The 9,608-nt window shown below is 43.2% G+C and overlaps 1 long non-coding RNA gene across 1 annotated transcript in view; it reads right to left on the bottom strand.

The window, feature by feature from the left end:
* Nucleotides 1–42: 42 nt before the first annotated feature.
* LOC109375370 (uncharacterized) overlaps nt 43–9,608 on the bottom strand; it is an 82,033-nt gene continuing 72,467 nt past the window's right edge. Inside the window, exons 3-4 of the long non-coding RNA XR_002122560.1 lie at nt 715–806; nt 43–407 (exon numbers count right to left, since the gene is read on the bottom strand). This is a non-coding gene — a long non-coding RNA (uncharacterized LOC109375370). The remainder of the gene's footprint in view (nt 408–714; nt 807–9,608) is intronic.

A 9,608-nucleotide genomic window follows, 5' to 3' on the forward strand; every position in this document is an offset into this window, starting at 1 on the left:
CTTTATCACCTACTGTCCAATGTTTTGAAAACTATTATTTTTCATATATTTTTGTCCTTTTGTTGTTGTTCCCTCTACCTTTTCCTTAATGATCACCTAGTCAAAACATATATGTCTTCGTTTATATAACCAATCTTCCACAATGACCATAAAGATAGTTTCTAATTTTTTGCTATTTTACATAGTGATACAACCAACATCATTATACATGTAACTTCTCTTCCACTGCATGACAAGTGTGCAGACATACATCAATAGAAGGTGCTGATGGAAGAAAAACCAAATACAGATATTCTTTAGGTAAATTAAAGAGGGTTTCACCCTGATGGTCATTTTTCTTTCCAGGACCTGCTGTTTCTCCGGTTCACCCTCCTTTGGGAACTCCAATTGATTAGGCAGGTCTGTGCCTGTAAATCAAACTGTGAATTGTTTCAAGTTATTTTTGTGTTTAGGACTGCTGGGCCATTGTAAGTTAAGAGGCGAGGTTAAGTAACTGTTTCAATGTCCCTGCACTATCCATGATAGTTAAGAAGTGCTCTGAACCTAGTATAACAAAGAGGGGGCTGTTCTGCCCGAGGTACATAGGAATTCTCTTGGGGCCTCATTTTCTCACCCTCTGCTTGTCGGCTGTGTTGATGAATGTCAACAGTTGGCTCCAACTGAGAGAGCCAACCCCAGTTACCCCATTGGGTAACTCAAATAGGTTTTACATACCTAGGGGATCCAGAAGGAAACAAGCAGAGACAGGAGACAACACATCGATCTGCAACGCTCTTTGGGATAAAGTGAAGTGCTAGCTTCAGAACCTAAAAACACAACAAAACAAAATCTCACCATAGGTGTGTGCGTTGGTGGTAGTGGATTGTAGGTGGAAACACTTAGGTAAGCCTGGGTCACATCAGGCCTTCAGGAAGCTGAACTGTCCCTCCTAAGCCCAGCTTTCCATGTGTATATGTCAGCCTGGATATGTGCTGGGTCAGTGACCCTCATCAAACCTGGGGTGACACAATATACAATAGTACTATGGGGCACCATTCAAGTACTGTCAGCATAAATAGTCTTCGTTCATCACCCTTCCTGGCCTCAGGTAAATCCAGCCTGGTCCAAAACGTTTCTGAACTCAGAAATGGGGACCAAGAACAAGGCTCAGTGTCCTGGAGTCTCTGGGTCATCCAACAGACCCTTAGACAAGATTGTTGACGAAAAACATCCAGCCTTATAAGAGTTTATTTGAGCCAACCTGTTGACAATTGCTGGAAAGCAAAATCTCAACAGATTGAGAAAATGCTCTGCAAAATGGCGGTTGCAGCTTATTTTACACATAAAATCAAAGGAGGAAGGTTACATGAAATCCATTGGTGACAGATTAAAGGGGTGGGAGAGAGCAAAGCAGGGAAACCCCTGGGATTGGATAAAAGTAAATTGGAGAGACAGGTACTTCCTTTACATAGGTGGGTGCAGGATAGCTAACAGTTAGCTTTTTACAGCACATAGAGATGGTAATCAGGAGACAAGCATAATAATGAGGAATTTTGCAGTTTTCAGCTCTGGTATGGAAAAAGGATTAAAGCGATTGTCTTAGGTACAGAAAAGCAGACAGGCCCACTGAAAAGGCACAGACTAACTTTATGAAGGACGCTAAAGATGTGACTTCCCACCATGGCCCACTTGGTTATGAAAGTTTTTATGCTCACGCCGTCTTGTGTGGCTATTTTCAATCTCCTGAGCTTGTCAGGTTTAACCTGTGGCCCCTTTTCCGTCCACAAAATGAATGACATACCTGCAGGGTCAAAGCCTAGAATCATCTTTCATTATCCATACTCAGGAAATGCCTTTCATGGCTTTTGCCCATTTCCATAGCCACTGCTACCACCTGCCCCAAGACCGTGTCATACTAAACCTCAGAATTGGCCTTGGAAGTGCCCTTCTTGGTCCCTGGTTCTCTATACACTTCTCACATATGTGGATCGCATTACAGACATATCGGGGAGTGCCCGTTTAGACCTTTGTGATTTCACTCGTGTTATAACCTGAACTAGAAAACATCAATTTATTACTGACCTCTAGGTGGCACCCTATCACAAATTATACTATATTTAGGGGAGGACTGTTAAAACAGCTTCCTTTGTTTGAGCACGTTTTCTCTAACCAGGAAAATGCCAGTCTCATGTGTCCCCTCCTCAGTCCAGCTGGTCTAATCTCAGAACTTTGCCAACTGGGAGTATGCCTTCCACCTTGCCCTTTCATTTACCAACAGGGAGGAAGGAAGAACAATAGATCCACAGATCCTTTTCCTTAGACGGTGCTAGGAGGCCAAGGCCACGCTATTTATAGCAAGTAATGCAAGTGGAAATAAATCAAGATATCATCTCCTGTGGGTAACTTTGATTATTCTAGCTCTTTGCTATTGTTGAATGTCCAGTGGTGATTGTAGCCGTATTTCATAAACTCCGCATACAGCTGGATCTTGCTTGATTGCAGCAAACGCTGGGAAATCTGACTCAACTCTTCCTGTATCTTGTCCCAGTGTGCTTGCAAATTGATGAGGCTTGCTCTGTGATTTCCTGTCATGTCATTTGCTTTATTTCATGTCCTTGCTGTGCTTGATGCAAAGCATTGTCAGCCTGCAGTGTGTGTCAAAGCCTCTGTTTGGACTGTACACTGGCCACTCTGAGTATTATAAGATGCAGAGAATTTTAAAGTAGGGAAAGTAAAGGGGGGATTGACAGGTTAGTTAGTGAGACATAGCTGCCCTGCTAACTAATGCGGGAATTCCCCACTGGTTTGCATTCAGTGTAATTCTTGAGAAAAAGCAGAAAGTGAGAAACCAGCAAGGCATGAAAAGATACTTCGTGTTAAACCTACTTTGGATGGGTGGGATTAAAAACAATTCTTGCGGGCCGGCCCAGTGGCGCATTGGTTAAGAGCTGGCTTGGGACGCCAGAGGGCCCCGGTTCGGATCCCACATATGAGGGCCAGTGATACTGCCCTCTACAGCTAAGATGCTGAACAACAGCTCAACTTGGAGTTGGGCTGCCGCGAGTCGCTGGCGACGGCGTAGGCTGCAACCCCTGCTGCAACCCCTGTTGCCATGAGCTACCGTGTGTAGCCAGCAGCTGCAGTGAGTGGCCAGCCAGCCGGGGACTGATCTGCCTCACCTGGGAAGAGCGCAATGATGGTGCCAACTTGGGCCAGTGAAGAACGTCCTCCACAAGTAGACTGAAGAACAAAAGGACAGCAACTTGTCTGTTCCCCTTCCCCCAATTTCCCAGCGCTGTTCCAATTCCCCAATAAAAACAAAAACAAAAACACAAAACTTAAAAAAAAAACCACAATTCTTGCTTTCTGATCACAAACCTCAGGTTTATCTGTGTTTAGTCATTTGTTCACACAGTGCAGAAACAACATAAAGCTCTGGCTTTATTCTGAGTTTGGCAAATAAAATGGCAGTGACTGAGGTTAGCTATGTGAAGTCACCAGGCAAACTAGACTGTCACCTGGACCCAGGGTAAGAAGGAGGCTGGCCAATTGAGGATATTAGGAAATGAAAAGCAACAGGACAGTGGGAGAAGTCGTAGTCCCGGCATATAGTGACGAAAGGAGGCTATGAGAGGTAAAGATCTGAAGCACAGGTCCAGCCACGTCCTAGACAAGCAAGTGTCCTAAGCTTCATACGTGATTGCCCTTCTCTGTGGCAAATACATTATAATGACTGCGATTTTCACCTAGGCCTCCTTCTCTTTATCTGTGAAATGAGGGTCAACTAGACAATGTAGGGGGAAATAGGAAAGATATGGAAATGGAGCAAAATGGTTACTGGGTGTCTTCAATGGAAAAATAGGCAGACATTATCTAAACATACTCACACACTTCTGGGTTATCTAATTCTATGGCGTATCTGTGCCTTTCGTTGTTTTTGAGCTCTTTTTTTCAGTCTATAAATTGTAGATAACTAATAGCAATGACAATGATTCTTGTCCATATACATGTAAATGCATTTTGATATGTGGAAATGCAATTGAATTCCCTCTCTCCCTGTGTTTTTCCAGTTTCGTCATGTGCCATGTGGGTCCATTTGGGGCTCTCTGTTGACAGAATTAGCTCTGGCTTAGTATATTGTGGTGGTCTCATCTAAGGCCACATTGCAAGAAATGATGGTGGAGTGAGATTTGGGGTGGGCAGCCTTGAGAGAAAATGCACATATGAGAGAAGAAATTCTGTAGGAGATCTTCACAAATCTGGAATGAATCTTATTCCTTTTCTCTACTGTGATAACTTTAACAAGAAAAAAACCAAAGTGAGAAGCAATGGGCATTTATTTGAGATAAAAAAACCAGCTATTCAGGAAGTGCTGATTCAGGCAGAAACCCAAGTAATGCTCTGATTATGAGGTAAAGGCAAGGGGTATTTATGACAAAGGGAAGGGAAATAATTATTAGGTCGTCGGGAAAGTCATGACGCATTTTTTGCATTGCAAAACATAGAAAAATACGTCATGACAATACGTCATGACTTTCCCGACGACCCAGTACATGAATAGAAGGAAGGAGTTTCTACTGGTGCCAATGAGCCAAGGAAGGAATTTCTACAGGTGCAAATGAGCTAAGATGTTCTTTAGCTACAGATGGTGGTGCTAATTCTAAAGAATGTCCTATATTTTCAGTCCTCATAGTCAGGATGTCTGCTTTCCTGTAAGCTTTACAAGCAGTTGTTTAGAATATACGTTGATTTGGCCCAGTCCAGAGGTTACTTGCCTCGTTCAAACATTCCAAAGGTTTGAGGTTTGAGGAATAAGATGTGCAAGGCAATTTCCTTTGGGATGGTAGCTCTGACTCCATTGTGAAATGGCTCTGTTGATATCTTTGTTCACACCTGTGTGTCTTCGATGAACTAATTCTATAACCTGGAGAAAAAGAATATTTATAGAAGCCTGGTTCCCCAGAAAGGAGAGCTTCCCATTAAAGCTTATGTGCAAGTCATTTATTGGGGGATGTCATTCCAGGAGACATGAGTGAAAACAGGGATGGAGAAAAAGCCCATCAAGGCTGCATTATCAAGTTGACTATCACTAAGGGTAACTGGTTGACCAATCCTCTGAGAAGCCTTACGAAACTCATTTCCAAACTGTCCAACCTGGGGGAGCATTTGAGATCTTGTTCCCTGGCATATGTCGTCGGTTTGGCTCAAATAAACTCTTATAAAAATTCTCAAAAACAACAAACAAATAAACAAACAAACAGTGTCCAATTTGGGGATGAAAGAGAAAAACATTTATCCACCAGGTCCTGTTCCCTATTAATCAAAGGTTGCTTTTTGGGGCATTAGCTTCCTGCACACATAAGTGCTGAACTGGTTTAGAGAGGCCAGGGCAGGAAACAAAAAGCTTGGTGAGATACTTGTGAGTGGAGGTGGTCACTACAGCAAGGCTTAAACAAAAGGGGAGTCTAAGACAATAAATAGGGTGTGAATAAATGCTGAGCAACCAGCTTTCAAAGATAGGCAAGGAGCTCTGATTTGCAACGTTTGCTAATATCCATGGTAAAAATACACCATGGCCAACTTCGAGCTACCAACACCATGTCACTGACGACACAGAGTTGGGAAGAGGTGTGCACAATGGGCCCTTATGAGGTGGGAGGAGCCGGCTCCAGTACATCTCTGAAAAAGGAGTGGAAGTAGTGCCCAAGACTCGCCCAATACCTTATTATTCAGCATTCTCACGGCTGCAAATCAAATTAGCTTAAGATTTTGGAGCATTTTAAGGAAAGAGGAACTGTATTGGCTTTTAAGATTAAAAGATTGAGAAGTGGAGCTGACCAGATTTAGTTACTCAAAAAACATAGGTAAAGATCTCTTTTCATCCTTTACCTCTGTCTTCTTCCTCCTGGCTTCATTCCCAGGCAGTTTCTTCTGCCATAGTAGCAAAATGGGCATCAGTAACTTTTACGCTTCCATACAATCAGCAAGGCATCCCCAGCAGAGAGGTGTTGTTTCTCAGTACTTCCAGGAGTGAGAAAGCAGGGAGCCTAGGGTTTTTCTGGGTTTGACGATATACTGACGACATATTGCTTCTCTCCTCACAATACTTCTGGCACCAAATGTGTGAGTAATTTTTCCCTACACCAAAAAATTTTCCAACTCTCCAGACACCAACTGGGTGTCCAATAATTTAATTTAGCTCTGACACTAACTACTCGGAGTTGGACACTTCAGACATCAGTCACAAGTCATGGGTCCCCAAGTTATCCACGCTCTGTCCAGCATGGCTACGAAGTCAGGAGTTCCCACAACCTGCCCTTCCATCCCCAGGTTTGATAATTTGCTGGAATGGTTCACAAAGCTCAGGGAAACATGTTACTATGTTTACCTGTTTATTTTACAGTGTATTATAAAAGATGCAGGTGAACAGCCAAATGAAGATGTACACAGGGCGAAATCTGGAAGGGTCCTGAGTGTAGGAACTCCTCTGACTGTAGGAACTCCATGGAGTCTGGGATGCACCACCCTTCTGGCATGTGGATTCATTCATTCACCAACCCGGAAGCTCTCCAAACACAAATCTAAAGGGATTTTTATGGAGACTTCATCCCGTAGGCATAATTGATTATTAACTCAATCTCCAGCCCCTCTCCCCTCCCTAAAGGACGGGAGTTGGTGGAACTGAAAGTTCCAAGCTGCTAATCATTGATAATTCTTTCTGGTGACCAGCCTCCATCCTGAAGCTATCCAGGAGCCTTCCAAGAGTTGCTTCATTAGAACAAAAGACTTTCCCATCACTCAAGAAACTGCAAGGGTTTTAGGTGCTCTGTGTCAGGAACTGAGGGCAGAGACCACATATTTATTTTTTAAATAATGTCACATATATGTATATTTGTACATGTATATTTGAGGCCCTCCTTCCACATAGATATTATATTGCATACTCTACACATTTTTCTCCATCTTTCTTTTTTGTGTGTGTGACAATATATGTCATTTCATAGCCCTTATAGAAATCTTCCTTCTTCCTTTTTATAGCTGCATAGTTCTCCGTTGTGTGGATGTCTCACGTGTTCTTTCATAGACATTGTGTGGTTTCTAATCCTTTCTGCCACAATGAGTAGTTTTATGCCTTTTCATATTTTTGCTAGAGTATTTATTGATCATCATCAGCTGATGATAAGAGAGATAACCAGTCATTATGTGACTACTAATTGGAGAACACAATATGACTCATAAGGTAGTCTTGCCAAAAACACAAACCCAAAGCAGATTGAGCCTCTAGATCCAACTATAGGACATAGAGAGGGCAGAAGAATGTGCTAAATATACCATGAAGAATGCAATCAGCAAAATCTAACCAGCACTGTCCAATAGAACTTTCTGAAATAATGGAAATATACTATAATAATGGAAATATACTATATTTCCACACTCCAGCCATTAGTCAACATATTGTGCAGACCTATCTGTAAACCAGGTATGAACTTCTTCTTCCAAAGCTGGTCGTAAGAAACTCTCCATGAGGCCATGGGTGTGGGTTGATGGACAGACAGCAATGCAGGTGAGTGTCAAAGGAGGAGGAGGTGCTAAACAAGTCTGAACCACCTGCTCATACACCTTGCTCATGCCTTCTAGACCTGCTCCAATCTGATCTCTTACATACCACTACCATTTGATGAAGGATTGCTGCTGCACATGCCTGACCTTATGGGTTGACAGATCAGAAAGTACCCAGTTCATAGAGTTACTTGGCTTCCCATAGTCAAGCATTCAGTCTCTATCAGGGCTTAGTAGCAAGCCAGGATCTTTCTTGGAAGGAGAATAGTTAGTAGAAGAAGAGGGTGTGGCTTTGCTCCCAAACCATACCTATCTATGCTATGATTTTCCTATGGGGGCTCACCAGAGTCTTTGTCTGGTAGTTTTATATACCAAAGAACACTCAAATGCTGTGCTGTGTCAAAACGCCCAGGTGGCATGGAGGCATGTACCACAGCCTGGATTTGCTGCGTAGTATTTTTTGTTTGTTTGATAAAAAATTGTTTTCAGGGCCGGCCGAGTGGCGCAATGGTTAAGAACTGGTTTGGGACGCCGGAGGGCCCCGGTTCTGATCCCACATATGAGGGCCAGTGACACTGCCCTCTACAGCTAAGATGCTGAACAACAGCTNCTTTTGTTCTTCAGTCTAGTTGTGGAGGACGTCGCTTCATTGGCCCATGTTGGTATTATGATCATTGTGCTCTCCTAGGCTGAGGCAGTCAGTCGCCGGCCATTGGACAGCTGCTCACCATAGCTTTTGCCGGTGGCCGGCCGCTCACGCTGGCTGCGGGCCACTCACGGTAGCTCATGGCAGCCCACTGCAGCCCCACTGCAGCCAAGGCCATCGCTGGCCACTCACGGCAGACCAGCTCCAGGTCGAGCTGTTGTTCACCATCTTAGTTGTAGAAGGCGCAGTGTCACTGGCCCATATGGGAACCGAACTGGCAGCCCTGCTGCTCAGAGCTCACGCTCCCAAGCCAACTCTTAACCAACTGAGCCACTCAGCTGGTCCCCATTTCTTCATTTTATTGAAATGATGTATTACAATAATTGCAGTTCAGATGTTAAATCAAACTTGCATTCCAAGGATAAATCTCATTTGGTCATGGTGCATAATTTTTATATGTTGCTAAATTCAGTTTGCTAGTATTTGAGTGATCCCGTTTTTTTCTTCACACTTTAATTCCCATTCTTATGTTTTAAATTCACCAATAAAGAATGAACCCGCAAAACTCTAGGCTCCCCATCCTTAACCCCCATCAGGGCAGATCCCTAGGTCTGTGCTCTCTGTCTCTACTGTTGACCTTGTTTGTAGCCCTAGGTGTGCTGTGTATGCTCCAGGACTTATGAGTAATAAACCTTGTTTATTTCAAAATTCCCTGATGGTTGTTGCTGAGATGCCTGTTGAAATCATAACAACCACAGGGCTGGGCCAGACTCAAAACTGGGGAAATGGTGAGTGTTCCCAAGCATTTCTAACCAATAACATCACTGTCTACAGGCTGAGACACAAACAAATGGCTCCTTTAAATGCCTTGTTTGTGAAACCCGACATCTGGCTGCTCACATGTAGTAACTGTTGCCTATTTTTCCCCCCAGCGTATATGTCATATTTTCTCATCTCTCTTTTCACCCAATCCTCCATTCTGCTGCCTGGAATGTGAATGTGGTGGCAGGAACTCCAACACCCTCAAGACCATGAGATAAGTGTCCTAGGGATGGAAGACTGGAAAGCTTAAAGAGCCTGTGTTCCTGATGATATCTTAGACCCTCCATACCAATTCCATGCTGCATTTGTGTGACAATAAAACCTTGTCGCATGCAAGGCTTGTTCATTGTCAATTTAGATTTTCTATCACATGCAGCTGAAATGAATCCTAACTGATTCAGTGTCTAGATCAAACTAAGCAAATAGATCTGGTTTGATTTTTTTGCATGTGTCTTTTAAATGTATTATTTAAGCTCCATGTAAATCCTGTAATAGGTCAGAATGAAAGCATTAAGTTTATGTTAGAACCTTTGGTATTGGAATAGCCAGGGCTAATGTATAGTGGATGTTCACATGCATGGTCATGCTGGTTGTTTACAAC

This window comes from Hipposideros armiger, unplaced genomic scaffold, assembly GCF_001890085.2.
Source record: "Hipposideros armiger isolate ML-2016 unplaced genomic scaffold, ASM189008v1 scaffold_937, whole genome shotgun sequence".
NCBI classification, from domain to species: domain Eukaryota; kingdom Metazoa; phylum Chordata; class Mammalia; order Chiroptera; family Hipposideridae; genus Hipposideros; species Hipposideros armiger.